Source organism: Aotus nancymaae, unplaced genomic scaffold (assembly GCF_030222135.1).
Source record: "Aotus nancymaae isolate 86718 unplaced genomic scaffold, 86718_ANA_hifiasm-v0.15.2.pri h1tg000108l, whole genome shotgun sequence".
In the NCBI taxonomy this organism is placed as follows: domain Eukaryota; kingdom Metazoa; phylum Chordata; class Mammalia; order Primates; family Aotidae; genus Aotus; species Aotus nancymaae.
The window spans coordinates 16,725,743-16,740,063 of NW_026988523.1; the positions used below are offsets into that span (position 1 = coordinate 16,725,743).

At 42.0% G+C, this 14,321-nt stretch overlaps 1 protein-coding gene and 1 pseudogene across 2 annotated transcripts in view; both read left to right on the plus strand.

Moving 5' to 3' along the window:
* Nucleotides 1-14,321, plus strand: part of CUNH1orf21 (chromosome unknown C1orf21 homolog) — a 237,903-nt gene that overhangs the window by 171,839 nt on the left and 51,743 nt on the right. The gene's annotated exons all lie outside the window — the stretch shown is intronic.
* Nucleotides 12,743-14,311, plus strand: LOC105711529 (tRNA (uracil-5-)-methyltransferase homolog B-like; annotated as a pseudogene).

The following is a 14,321-nucleotide window of genomic DNA, read 5'->3' on the forward strand; positions in this document are numbered from 1 at the left end:
AGCTATATAGAACCAGACAGCTCGCCTCTATTTTGAGGTCCCTGAGCTATTCCTGGGAAGTCCCAGGGACTGGCATCTTTTGCTGGACCTCTGAGACCCAAGAAGCCATTGTTGGTAGCCGGAGGCCCCTGTGAGCTGCTGCCAATGTCTGCACTGAGGGAACCCCTCAGATCCCAAACTAAGTTCACTCATGTATGTTCACAGCCAGATGCTGCTGCTTCTGTCATGGAAGGATCTTCACCAAAGCCCACTCTCCTGTAAAACTGTGCCGTGATACAGGAATAGCACACCCCCCAACACACACACACACACCCGTCACACACATATGCACACCTTGTTACCTTCTTTACCCAGACTCTTGGGCCAGAGCAGTCTTGTGCCTCCAATTTTTTTCTTTTGGTGAACCTCACTTTCTGGCTTTTCTCTCAGGAGCAGGGCAAGGAGTTGGGGGAGGGAGGCCAGGAGATGGAGTGGGAGGCTTAACTAAATGGGAAGTTCCGAGTGAGGAAGGCTCCCCTCCAACACGGGGGCATTCTTCTGACAGCTAAACAAGCTTCTGGCAGGAAAAAATAATTTCCCTGGCACATTGTGGTGCATCATGCCAATTACCTCTGCGAGGATCAGCCCACTGGCCCTCCAGGCCATCTGGACACAAGGGACCCCTGAGGGGATCTCAATGTAGCCACAGGCTAGGACTCCTGCTAGAGGGGGATAAAGCTGTACCACCTCACTTCTTCTTTATCCTGAACGGTACTCTAGAATGATCTGTAAGAAATGTCCTAATGGGTAATTGCTTTCTCCTCTCCCCCAGCCCCCCAGCCCCCGACACAGCGCGCACACACACACGCTGAGAGGCATCCACAGTGTTCATCACAGTATGGATCCTTATGGGGTTTTATTTGGCTTCTTGGACAAATAAGCTGATGCAGGTATTTGTTGGATAACACTGTGGGGTGGGTCAGTAGCAGGAGGTGTGAGTCAGGCTCCCGGTTTTAGAAAGGGAACCTGCAGTGTCTGCTGACATGCCCTCGTACCGTGTGTACTCCTTGCATATTATCAAAGCATATCCAGAACCCCATTCTTGCTTCCAGAGCAAAAAGAATCAGAGGCTCTACTGGTGAAGGAAGTTTTGTTCCAGAAGGCTGATGTCTGTCATGGACGTAGGCAGAGGAGAACAGGGAGCCTCTGCCAGAGGCGGGCCAAGCCAAAGAATGGGAATCAGAGGACAGTTCTCTGATTATTTCAACACAAAACAGGAAGTAAGAAACCTTCCACTGTCTTGGCCACCATTGTGACCACTGCCCATTATATTTTCAGATATATGTTGTCAAATAATGATTTTAAATGGAAAATCTTAAAGCTATTATGTTTTATTTTGGAACTATTTAGCATGTTGAGGAAGAATGAAGGAAGGGAAAACAGAACCAGACTTCTAAAGAGTGGAAAGGTGATTATCTGTATCATATGACTAGGCCTAGGGAAAAACACATGAGCCACACTCACTTTGAAAATCTGATCCTTATTGTTAAGGAAGGTGACTATAATTTTAGAAAGGAAAAGATGAATGGAAAGCTGTCTTGGCTTAGAAAACCCATTTCTATTTTTTGTCCATCTGAATCACTGTGATAAAAGCGGCCTGAGCATCACAAGACTTGCTAACCTTTATGTCATTTCCCCTCCCACTCTGTTGCCAAAATGGCTGGTATTTTTTTTTTTTAAACAAAGAAAGAAAAAGAATAAAGAAGAGGAGGAAAAAGGAAGAGAAAGAGAGAGAGAGAATGGGAGTATTGCTTTCTTGCCCAGTCTAGAATGCAGTTTAGTAATGGGTATTGAAAACCTCTTTTATACCAATAATTATACTTGATGTAAACAGGAAGGAATAAGGGAAGAAAATAACAAACAGCCAACCAATATTTCATTTAAACCTATGAAATGCTATGCAATTACTGAGGAGTGATTTACTTCCAATTATGTAGTCACTTATGGAATAGGTGTGAGGTGGTAATGTATGTTTTATGTATTTGAAGTGGAGAGTTCTATAAATGTTTATTGAATTTACTTGTTCTGGGTCTGAGTTCAAGTCCTGGATGTCCTTGTTAATTTTCTGTCTCGTTGATCTATAAAATCGTTAGCTCTTCTTGTTACATTGATCCTTTTGCCATTATGTAATGTCCTTCTTTGCCTCTTTTGCTCTTTGTTACTTTAAAGTCTACTTTATCAGAGGCGAGAATTGCATCTCCTGCTTTTTATTTGTTTATTTTTACTCTCTGATTGGTTGATAAATCTTCCTCCTTCTCTTTGTTTCGAGTCTTTGTGTATCATTGCATGTGAGATGGGTCTGGATACAGCATAGCAATGGGTTTTGGCTTTTTATCCAATTAGAATATATATAACTTTAATACTAGCATTTGATGCTAGCTGGCTGTTTTGCCCATTAGTTAGGGTAAATTTTTCGTTGTGTTAATGTTCTTTTCTTTTTGATATATTTTTGGAAAGGCTGATATTGGTTGTTCCTTTATATGTATAGTGCTTCTTTCAGAAGCTCTTGTAAAGCAGGCCTGGTGGTGGTGAACTCTCTAAGTACTTGTTTGTTCGCAAAGGATTTAATTTTTCCTTCGATTATAAAGCTTAGTTTGGCTGGATAGGAAATTCTAGGTTGAAAGTTCTTTTCTTTAAGGATGTTAAATATTGGTCCCCACTCTTTTCTGGCTTGTAGGGTTTCTGCTGAGAGATCTGCTGTAAGTCTGATAGGTTTCCCTTTATGGGTAACCTGATCTTTCTCTCTGGCTGCCCTTAGTATTTTCTCCTTCGCCTTGGGGTTGGTCTTCTTGAAGAATATCTTTGTGGTGTTCTCTGTATTACCTGGAGTTGAATATTACCCTGCCTTGCCAGTTTGGGAAAATTTTCCTGAATGATATCCTGAAGAGTATTTTCCAACTTGGATTCATTCTCTTCATCACATTCAGGTACACCTATGAAACGTAAATTAGGTCTTTTCACATAGTCCCATATTTCCTGGAGAAATATTTGCTCATTCCCTTTCATCCTTTTTTCTCCGATCTTGTCTTCTCATTTCATTTCACTGAGCTGGTTCTCGACTTCTGATGTCCTTTCTTCTACTTGATCAATTCGACTGTTTAAACTTGTGCATGCTTTGCGAAGTTCTCGTGTTGTGTTTTTCAGCTCCATCAATTCACTTATATTCCTCTCTAAATTGTCCATTCTCACTAACATTTCGTCAAACCTTTTTTCAAGGTTCTTAGTTTCTTTGCATTGGGTTAGAACAAGTTCTTTTAATTCACAGAAGTTTCTTATCACCCACGTTTTGAACCCTGCTTCTGTTATTGGAACACACTGGTAATCTATTAAGCCTTGTTCCGTTACTGATGAGGAATTGCGATCCCCTGTAGAGGGAGAGGCATTCTGATTTTGAGTATTCTCTGCCTTTTTATGCTGATTTCTTCCCTTCATTATATATTTATCCGTCTGTCGTCTTTGTAATTACTGACTTTCTAACTAGGTCTCTGAGCAGACGTCCAACTTGTTGATTCCCAGCACCGATATCTGAGCAGTCCACTGCGCCGGCCAAAACAGCGGTGTTAAGATTGATGGTGCTTTTCTGCCTGGGAATCTCCGGACTCTGCACCAAAAACTGGCGTGCTAAGGCACCAGCAAAACCGCCACGCCGGCCACAAGAGCCGCCCTGGCGACACGTGGGGCTCCTCTGCTGGGAATCTCCTGGTCCGTGAGCAACAAATATTCGTCTGAAAGTGTGGCGTCCTCTCGCTCTCTGCGCTTTCACTGGGAGCTAGGAGCCCGAGCTGCTAGTGATCAGCCATCTTGGATCTCTCTCTCATGGCTGGTATTTTTTATATTCGTTTTTATCTTGCTCCAAACAATATGTAGTTTCTCCTCATTGACAGACATTCCATCAACTTGTGAATTATTGCTGATTTGTTTGCATGCATGTAAGCTGCTCTCTTCTCCCACCTTTGCACTATCAGATGGAATTTTCCATGTATATGTCTTAGCCTCCTGACTCTCATGAATGTCAACATGGGGGTCATGAACTGGAGCCATCATTGTTCTTGTGGTTAGACTGAGAAGCTCAATGTATGTTTTTTTAATTTCAATAGGTTTGGAGGACCAAGTGGTGTTTAGTTACATGGATAAGTTCTCTAGTGGTGATTTCTGAGATTTTGGTGCACCCTTTACCTGAGCAGTGTACACTGTACCCAATGTGTAGTCTTTTTAATCCCTCACCCCCAACCCTTTCCCCCAAGTCCCCGAAGTCCATTGTATCATTCCTATGCCTTTGCATCCTCATAGCTTAGCTCCCACTTGCAAGTGAGAACATACAATGTTTGATTTTCCATTCTTGAGTTACTTCACTTAGAATAATGATCTCCAGTTCCATCCAAGTTGATTCAAATGCCATTATTTTGTTCCTTTTTATGACTGAGTAGTATTCCATGGTATATACATACCACATTTTCTTTATCTACTCATTGATTAATGGGCACTTGGGCTGGTTCCATATTTTTGCAATTGCGAATCGTGTGAGAAGCTCAATTTAAAACCTCATTCCCTTCAAATTTTAATTTCCATTTAGGAAGTATTTAGATTGATTTTGGTGATCTTTGATTATATATTAGTTAATTTTCAGTTACTTTGTTTTAACATAAAATACCACCGCCAGCTGGTTGGCAGTACTACCAGATAATATACCTGATGGGGCCTTTCCTTCAGATTAAGTCACTGTGATTTGGGCACAGCTCTGCAGATGTGAAGTGGGGAATTTCTGTGGAAATTGACCAGTATATGCAGTTGTCCTTAACAGGTTTCATTGCGATAAACCCCTGTCTTTTATATGAATTCAGGCACATGTCTGTCTGTGTCTGTATCTATATCCTGCTTTACCATTTTGGTTTTCAACATGGTAAGAGCAAAGGGTGGCTCTCTACAGGCTCAGTTTTTCCAGTTGATTTTCTGTCTTCTCTTACCACTTCTTATAAATTCATTAGCAGCCAGTACAGTAGAAGTCACTTTAGTTTTCTGTTTCCCTTTCCCAGCAGCAGCCTCTTCACATCTCCTTCAAAACTCACCCATAAGCTTCTACCATGTATGTCACAGAATGTAAAATATTAATGTTCATCAGTAAATTATTCATGATTTCTATGGTCCTGATTTGTGTAATGACTGCTAATGCTTCCAGAACTTTTGATCTTGACAAGGTGAAAAATCGTGCTGTTTCTTTTTTTTTTTTTTTTTTTTTCTTTTTCAGTTTTCTAGAGTAGTTGCCAGGATTTTTAAAAACATACCCATCTTATATGCCAGGAATTCCAAAGTCAAAATGTCCATAAACCATTAGGTTATAAGCATCTAGGAATCTTTAGAAAGAAGGTTGGAGGTCACATGCAGCCATCTACCCAGTATAGACCCCCTTCTCCAGCATCCCAGTCATAGAGTCCTTCGGCTGCAGATGGCCACTCCTGATGAGAAAGGGAACTCTTGGGTCACCAGGCTGCCTACCTTGGTTTTTGGGCATCTGGGGTCAGATCCTTTGAGTAAACTTGGGCTAAGTTCTTAAGCTCTCTGTTTCTTTCTCTGAAATAATGATAGTAACAGTAATAATAACAATAGCAATAATACCACTAGTAATACTAGTAGTATTTCCTTATAGAATTGTTGTGAATGATAAATCAGTTGATATATGCAAAACCATTTGGACACCTGGCAAGAGCCACATACTCAGTCCCTGCTAGTTGGTAATACTGGCCCTGTAGGCAGAACTGTAGAGTAGAAGAGAGCGAATAGACCTGAGTCAGACTGATAAGGTATGAGTCCAGAATTTGCCAATACCTACTCCTGTGAACACGTAATTAAGTTGCTTAATATTTTCTGAGCTTGAATTTCCTTATCTGTAAAATACCGACAGGGAGTCCATCCCCCCATATGTACTTGCTGTAGTGATATAGTTTGGATATTTGTCCCCACCCAAATCTAATGTTGAATTGTAATCCCCAGTGCTGGAGGTCAGGCCTGATAGGAGGTGTGTGGATCACGGGGGCAGATCCCCCATGGCTTGGCGCTATCTTTGCAATAGAGGGTTACTGTGAGATCTGGTCACTTAAAAGTGTGTGGCCCCTCCTCCCACTTCCACTCTCTCTCCTGCTTTCACCATGTGAAGTGGCTGTTCCTGCCTCACGTTCTGCCTTGAGTAAAAAGCTCCCTGAGGCCTCCCCAGAAGCAGACGTAGCTGTGCTTCCTGTACAGCCTGCAGAACCATGAGCCAATTAAACCTCTTTTTTAGTAAATTACCTAATATCAGGTCCGTCCTTCCTCCCTCCCTCCCTCCCTTCCTTCTTTCCTTCCTTCTTTCCTTTCTTCCTTCCTCCTTTTTTCCCTCCCTCCCTCTCTTTCCTTTTTCTTTCCTTTCTTTCACATGTTCTGTCGCCCAGCCTGAAGTGTGGTAGCACAGTCATAGCTCACCACAACCTGAGCTCAAGCAATCCTCCTGTCTCAGCCTCCTGAGTAGCTGAGACCACAGGTGCATGCCACCATGCCCAGTGAATTTTCATAATTTTTATAAAGATGAGGTTTCACCATGTTGCCCAGGCTGGTCTCTCCTGGGCTCAAGTGATCTGCCACCTCAGCCTCCCACAGTGCTGGGATTACAGGCGTGAGCCACCATAGCTGGCTAATTTTTGTAGACACAGGGTCTCACTATGTTGCTCAGGCTTTTCTCAAACTCCTGAGCTCAAGCAGTCATCCCTCCTTGACCTCTCAAAGTGCTGGGATTACAGGCATGAGCCACCATGCCCAGCCCTCGGGTTTTTCTATAGCAATGCAAGACTGACCTAATACCTGTAGCAAGCAATCAGTAACATGCCAGGTTATTTAAAGGGTTAGCAAAAGTTCATATAAGATGCCTGGTACAGAATATTCGTGCACTAAACAATTATGATTAGTCACATGCTTAGTTGAAGAGATCAAAAAAGGATATGTTTGCTTAAGACATAATAGCAATATGCCTGCCACGTTAATATATAATAGATATTAGGTGACTTTGGAGAGTAATTCAGGTTTAGAACTTCTAGAAACCAAAGAAAAGGCACCGTAAGATTTTTGCAAATCTAGAGATTGAAAACCTTTTACATTAAACCACTGCAATGAATAAGATGATGTGTGTCAATTCTAAATTTCTACTAATGTTTCTCTTCAATGTTAGAAAACCACACTGGTTCATATGAGCCAGAAGAAAAGGCAAATCAGAATATTTTTAAGAAAATTCAAACTTTTTCTTTCAAATATTACAGGATCCTGCCCCCACCCCTTTCCTGTAAAACCTAATTAGTGGAAGGAATCATTTTTAGGTACCTTTTCTGCAGGTAAAGAAATACCTCGGGTGGGGGTGCGGCGGACAATCAGCTTCCTCCCAACGATTGACACTCCAGACCAGCAAGTCAGGTGGCCCCAAGAGCAAGCTCTCCAGAATCCTCCAATATGACAGGCATGATCCCCAGCTTACCACCTCTAAAAGGTGTCTGTCCCTGGCAAAGATGCCCCTATGAAACTAATTCTTCACTTTACCTTGAATGATTCTTTGATCATGGATTAATGAGATGGTGACTAATATCATCTCTTAAATTAATGAAGAGATAGGATTTTTAATTAGCACACTAATTATATGTAAATGATGCTCTCTGATGTGCTTAAGGCCTCTTGTAAAAACTTATTTTCTTAATTCTGTTAAGATTCTTGTTTACAACACTGTTGTGTTCTCTGTGAGAAATCCTTTCCTAAGTAGAGGTATATTTCCAGCCTTTGTGGAATAATTCAGTTTTAGCAAGATCATCTTGACAAGGGCATTTACCATATTTAGAATAAATTGCAGGGCAGTGGGTTTGCCTAGCCCCACCTAAGCCTGCCAGTGCCACAGCAAGAAGGCATTTTAATGGGTTGCAGAGCTGGTTCTCTCACCCAACCCTCTGCCCTTCTCAAAGACATGCTGGTGTACAGCTCCCTCCTCCTCCCAGTTTTAAGGTTTCAGGGGTAGAGGGAGGGAAGGACACCTGCTGAACTTTGCCAAACCACCTGGAGCAGGGCTCTAGGCCCCTGGGCTGGTATAATCCAAGTAGACTTTATCTGGATGACAGTGTACTGTTAGTGATGAGATGAAGCCAAAATCTGGCATTTTAGGATGGTAGATTGAGTCAAAGGACATAATCAGATCATGTGCCTTAGCCCCAGTGCCTCTCAAAGTGTTTTCTCTCCTAAATCTTTCTAAGTTGCTCCCTGAAAAGTAACTCTTGATTCCAAAAGTCTGACTTTGTTGAACAGGTATGTTTCTAGGGTTTTTAAAAACATGTTCCTTTGGGCGTTTCCCCCACCCCCAGTTTTCTTTCTTTTTTAAGTCATCTAAGATCATTTTCCACCCACCAAAATACTTTTTTTAGGTTTTCTTTTTTTAGCACATGTACTACCAGAATAGTGGCTTCAATGTTGCCAACCGAAAAAGGACCTATGTGTTGTGGATGCTGCCTACGTGTTGTGGAAGTGACTTCCAAGAATAAACTAAATGGTTATTCCCTCCCTGTGGAGTAACTCACATAGTTTCCTGGAAAGCAGGAAAGCACCTTTGCCCCAGTGTTCCAGCAGCTGTCAGATCTTCTAATCATAAGCAGCGATTATCCTGGACTTGAGAATGGAAAGAAAAAAAATATATTTGACTTAGTAATTTTCAAAGAGGTAAATGATAACAAATGGTGTTAGGTTGCTCAGTCCACCTTTAAACAGTAGTTATGTAACAGTAGCTCTCCCTGTACCATAGGAATGTTCCCATAAACTTGGATAAACTACATAGGAAGTAGCACACATTTTCATCTGCACAGTTGGTCAGTCAACAAGTGTTCACTGAGCTCCTTTTGCCTAGCCGAGCTCTAGCAGCTGCATAAAATACCTGAGCAGCGTGTAAAGACATTGCCTCCTACTTTAAGTCATTCGCCACATATGGGAGAAGCGATGTATGAAGCAGTAAGGGAATAATTAAGGCAGCGTAGTGATATCCTGGTAAGTTGCCATTTGTCTACACAGTGCCTTTCAGCACACCCAAATGATTCTCCTTCATTTTCCCTTAAGAAGCAAGTATTAAAGTGCTGCAAACTTGTAACTGTTGGACTTAATCATCTTTATTCATTCCCAAAATTTACTACTAAAATTATTTTGTCTATGTAGGCACTGTTCTACAACAAATAATTTTGTAGACCACTAATGAAAGTTCAGAGAAGGATATATATTTGTACATGTGCTTAATTCCTAATTATGTAGACTTTGGAGTCGTTCTGTCTGTTGTGTGACCTTTTATGTTTAACTACATCACATTTTCTATTTTTGACTGAGCCTACGTGACCAGAATTGTGTCAGTTCAGCATGAGCAGTGCTGTGCTTTCTCACCTTCCTAGTCCTGCGTATTTTCTACATCATGATTTATTAACAAGTACTTAGGTAATTTAGCTGCATTGTAGAGCAAGAGAGTTAGAGCTAAGATTTCCTGATTGCCAAGTTTTTGGTTCTTTGCTTCCTGTATATTAGAGATTTGTTAACTACTATGAGACACACGTCATACCATCATCAAAAATGCTCTAGAGACACTGCTGCTTTCTTTAGGTTTAACACCTACAGTGCCTTATCTTTTAATCAAGTTCTTAGACATGGTAGGAGAAAAAACAATGGGTGATAAATGTTTCTGCATGAATAAAAATTAACTGTACATGTAATGGATATAATTTATTTTAAAGTGTCTTCTGCAGCAAAATATTATGTTGGATAAAAGTTACCAAGCTGAGGTTAAATGGGTTTTAATTAAAACTTACAAGCTCACCCTACCCCAAAGCACTACCACATGCAACTCTAGAAATACCAAATGGACAAAAACCTTAAAATTGTTCAACAGCACCCCCTAGCATACATAATTTCAGGCTGTCAGATAGAAAGCAAATTCTAGTTGTCATTTTTTGCATGTTTAGTTACATGGGCACCTCCTCGACATTATTTCCGAATTGAATGTCTGAAGGTAATTATAAGCACATGATAGTATAATCTAGCAAAACGATTTCTTGTGAAAATATTTTCAAAATGATTTTGCTTGAACTCCGGCTATCCTCTATCCATTGTCTCTGTTTTGGTTGGCTGGTTCAAGGAGATTTTTGTTTTCTTTTGGAACAAGCCATCTAGGAAAGAAGATACAAGGTTGGGGGAAGTTCTTAAAGAAATTGTGGAAATCCACAGATGGACAGAGCATATTTATGTGTCTTTGGTGAGTTCTAGGAACACAGTCTCAGGGGTTTGGGATCTTGAGCAGGCTCTTTAACGGCTCTGTGACTTAATTTCCTCCTCTATAAAATTGAAAAGTGGTAATAGTACTTGCATCATAAGGCTTAATGTACACGAAGTGAGTTCTCAGAGGTGATCAGCAGTCATTGTCAGCATTATTTCACTGTGGATGCTTGAATGAGGTCATGATCTACAACCTGCGCTCTGACATTGGAAGGTACCAAAATTCAAACCCTCTGAGAGACTTTGGGCAAATTGCTGAAACTTGGTTTCCTCATTTCTAACTGGGGTAATAATAACAACTGCTGCTTACTACTCTACAATTAGAAAATATATGCAAAGTGCCTAGACCAGACTAGGTAAAAGAGATAGAACACAGCTATTGGTCTTACAGAATAATAATAATTCTCTTTTTCTTTTGAGACAGTCTCACTCTGTCACCCAGGCTGGGTGCAGTGGCGTGATCTCGGCTCACTACAACCTCTGCCTCCCAGGTTCAGGTGATCTCCTGCCTTAGCCTCCAGAGTAGCTGGAATTACAGGAACACGCCACCATGCCCGGCTAATTTTTATAATTTTAGTAGAGACAGAGTTTCACCACGTTGGCCAGACTGGTCTTGAACTCCTGACCTCACGTGATCCAGCCTCTGCCTCCCAAAGTGCTGGAATCACAGGCATGAGCCACTGCACCCAGCCTAATGATAATACTTCTCTAAGACTAAGAGAACCAGAGACAACAATACTATGACATTCTGTAAACTGGAAAGCTGAGAGTGGAGAGTTGAGTTTCTTAGCAAACCCGAGAAAGCCAGTTTGTAGAATGAACCAAAAGCTTAGGAGTTGCTGGCATTAGGGATCTCTGGAAACCTTACCTGGAGTCTTTTAATTTGGCCATCATAGGACAGAGCGAGTCACCTCTGCCATGTTTCACCTGCTGCTTACAGGGCACACAGTCTGGAATTAAGTGAGCTTTGAAAATTCACCTGTTTTTGTTCTGCTGGTTACAGAAGGTCCACAGTAGAAAGAAAGGAGACCTGGATCAAAGAATAGGCTTTAATTCTGCCACTAACAGTATGACCTTCATCAAGTCCTTTACTCTCTCTAGACATTAGTTACCACTGATGTAAAATAAAGGGCTAGACTAGACTACCCTTAAAAGTGCCGTCCTTGCTGTCAAACCTCATGATGTTAGAACAAAAAAGTGTTTCAGGACAAGACTCTGAAGTTGACCTGGTTACTTTTCAGAATAGTGTATGTGTGTGTGTGTGTGTGTGTGTGTGTGTGTACACACATATGCACACATGTATACTAATAAATTTAGAACAGAATATCATGTTCTGATATTATTCATGAGGATAATTAATAGTATCTAAGAATTATTCAATATCCACCATGTTCCAGGTGCTTGCACTATCTTACTTAATCTCATTTAATGTGATAATAATGTTTCATGAGAGAGATTCTGTTATCTTCAGTCTACAGATTAAGAAACTAAGGCTCTAAGAGTTTAAGTTACTTGCAAAATTTACAAACATTAAGTGGCAGAGTCTAGCTTTTAAAGATCTGGCCACCTTCAGAGGCCTGGTTCTCTAGACCTCACCATGCACCTCTTTTCTGAACTCCGTTTGGTGCTTCTCCAGAAAGGTCATCACATTCATTCTAGTTCCCATGGTCGCTTTCAGTTTAGTATGACTTTATTGCCTCTATCTGGAAAATGATGTGGGGTGTCCTTCTGTAAAGTGGATTGGCATTGGAGGTATAAATAAGCCAAGTACCATGTTCTTCTCACAAAGTTGGTTTGCTCTGAGTTCTCAAAGTCCACACATGCAAAAGGCCCTGCATATGTGAAATTACACATTGTTAAAGTCCTGCATATTAAACCTTTACAGGATCTGTAGTTTTCTATCGTGGCCAAACCTACAGATTATTATTGTTCAACAAATTATGCGGCCAATTGTCCTTTGAGACTGCAGACTGGTTAAATCTAAAAGTAAATTTTTAACCAATCTATATATGTAAATTTTCTGTTTAATGTTGATTTTGGAGTGTATAAAAATAAGGAGAGGACATTTAATAGATGGAATGAAACAGATCATATTTTAAAAGGGGAGGGGAGGCTAGGGGTGAGAACTCCTTCCAGCCTTTGTTGTGCATTGTTTAAAATTGTGGATTAGGATTATAAATGCTTTTGAGGAAGGTCTCAAGAGAAGATCCCCCAGCAAAGTAGGGAAGAGTACTCCCCAAGAGGACTCGAGGTGCCCAGCTGCCAGGCACACTGGCAGTGGGAGGAGCCCCACGTCCTGCCACACCTGCCCCCAGGTTGGCCGCATGTGTTAGGAGGTAGTAGAGGTGTCCTGCTCAACAGGAAGTGACTCTTTCCCCACCACAGTAAACCAGCCATCTGTTGGCCGTTTGGTTTCCTGCCTCGATTTTGCAGGTTGGAGACATTAAGGCATGAAGAAACCAAGTGACACGCTTCAAATCAGAAACTAAGGAAGGGTAGTGACACATGTCAGACATCTGCTATGTTCAGTACAGTCCAGCGCACGCCGTGTATATGGACATGTTGTTCTCACCACAGCCCTGAGAGGTGAATTTCAGTGTGTCTTTGGATGGCAGGCATTAAGAGAAGAGTCCCAACGCACAGCCTCAGGTGCTTCCTCTCCATGGTGGGTTTCTTCTCCAAGCCAGGACTGTTTCCCTGGTGTGCCATAAAACCACCCTGTTGGTGACAGCTCTTTTGGGGCATAGTATGTAAGGGAAATTTCACCCATGCGATACCCAGGAAGTGTCAAAAAGGACAAAAACGTCAGAAGAAACCAAGCTATGTTGGACTACTAGATGATTCCTGGCAGGAAAGGCTAGCTGGTGCTGTGATGCTACTCTGGAGGCTGAGCTATGGACAGCTCAAGGTGAAATTTTACAAAGACTGGAATCTCATATCCAAATGCTCAATGGAGTCACTGTGACAATAGCTGTACCCAAATCTGAGGGGCTGTCTTGTCTCCTCCATCCTCTTATACCATCTCCTGTCATCAGTAGCTACAGAAATAAGTCCACCTTTGTGAATCCAGGTCCAAATGGCAATCCAAAGACTGTGGAGTGTGACCGGGAACCTGGAGAGATGGGAACATCATCTGTGTATAGTCTAGCCATTTGAAAAACATCCTTGAGAAACACACTCATATGACCCAGTTCTATGAAGTATTCCTTCCACAGTCTCCAACACAGTCCTGCCTTCTGCTTCGTGAAGGTGGATATTGGCGTGAGCTCACAGTCCGCACCAGTAGCCTAAGGCACACAATGGCTGTCGTCGCATTCCGTCCTTAGGAATTAAGTCAGGAGGAGCTCCATGTTCAGAAGGAGACTATAAAGGAATTTTTCATTAAAAGTCCTGGAGCAGTCCGTGACTTGACCTCACCTGACTTCCAGGAAAGCACCATGACCCCGTTTCAGCCACCATCAGTCCGCCTACCAGCTGTTGTTTAGGGAACCTCACATCTTTAAAGATCTCCTGGGCTTGAAGTTCTGCATCTCTCCAGATGACTTTTTCCAGATTAACACTGCTGGTGCAGAGATGCTGTATTGGATTGTGGGGAAGCCAATGGAAGTGAACTCTAACACTACCCTCCTTGCCATCTGCTGTGGAACTGGTGTGATCAGCCTCCCTCTGGCCCAGCTACGTCATAGGTCCTCGGGATTTCGCTGGTGGAGCAGGCAGTGGAGGATGCCAGGCAGACTGCAGCCTACAACGGCATCACCAGCTTTGAGTTTCACACTGGTCAAGCAGAGATTTTTTTCCAGGGCTGCTAAAGTCAAAGGAAGATAGACAGTTACTTGTGGCTGTGGTGAACCCAGCCCATGCTGAACTGCATTACAAGAAGGTTCAAGCCATTTGAAATTTCAGGACCCTCTGCATACTAGCTTTTGTTTCCTGCAAGCCCCATGATGCAACCCCAATGAATGAACCACACTGAAAGTTCCAGG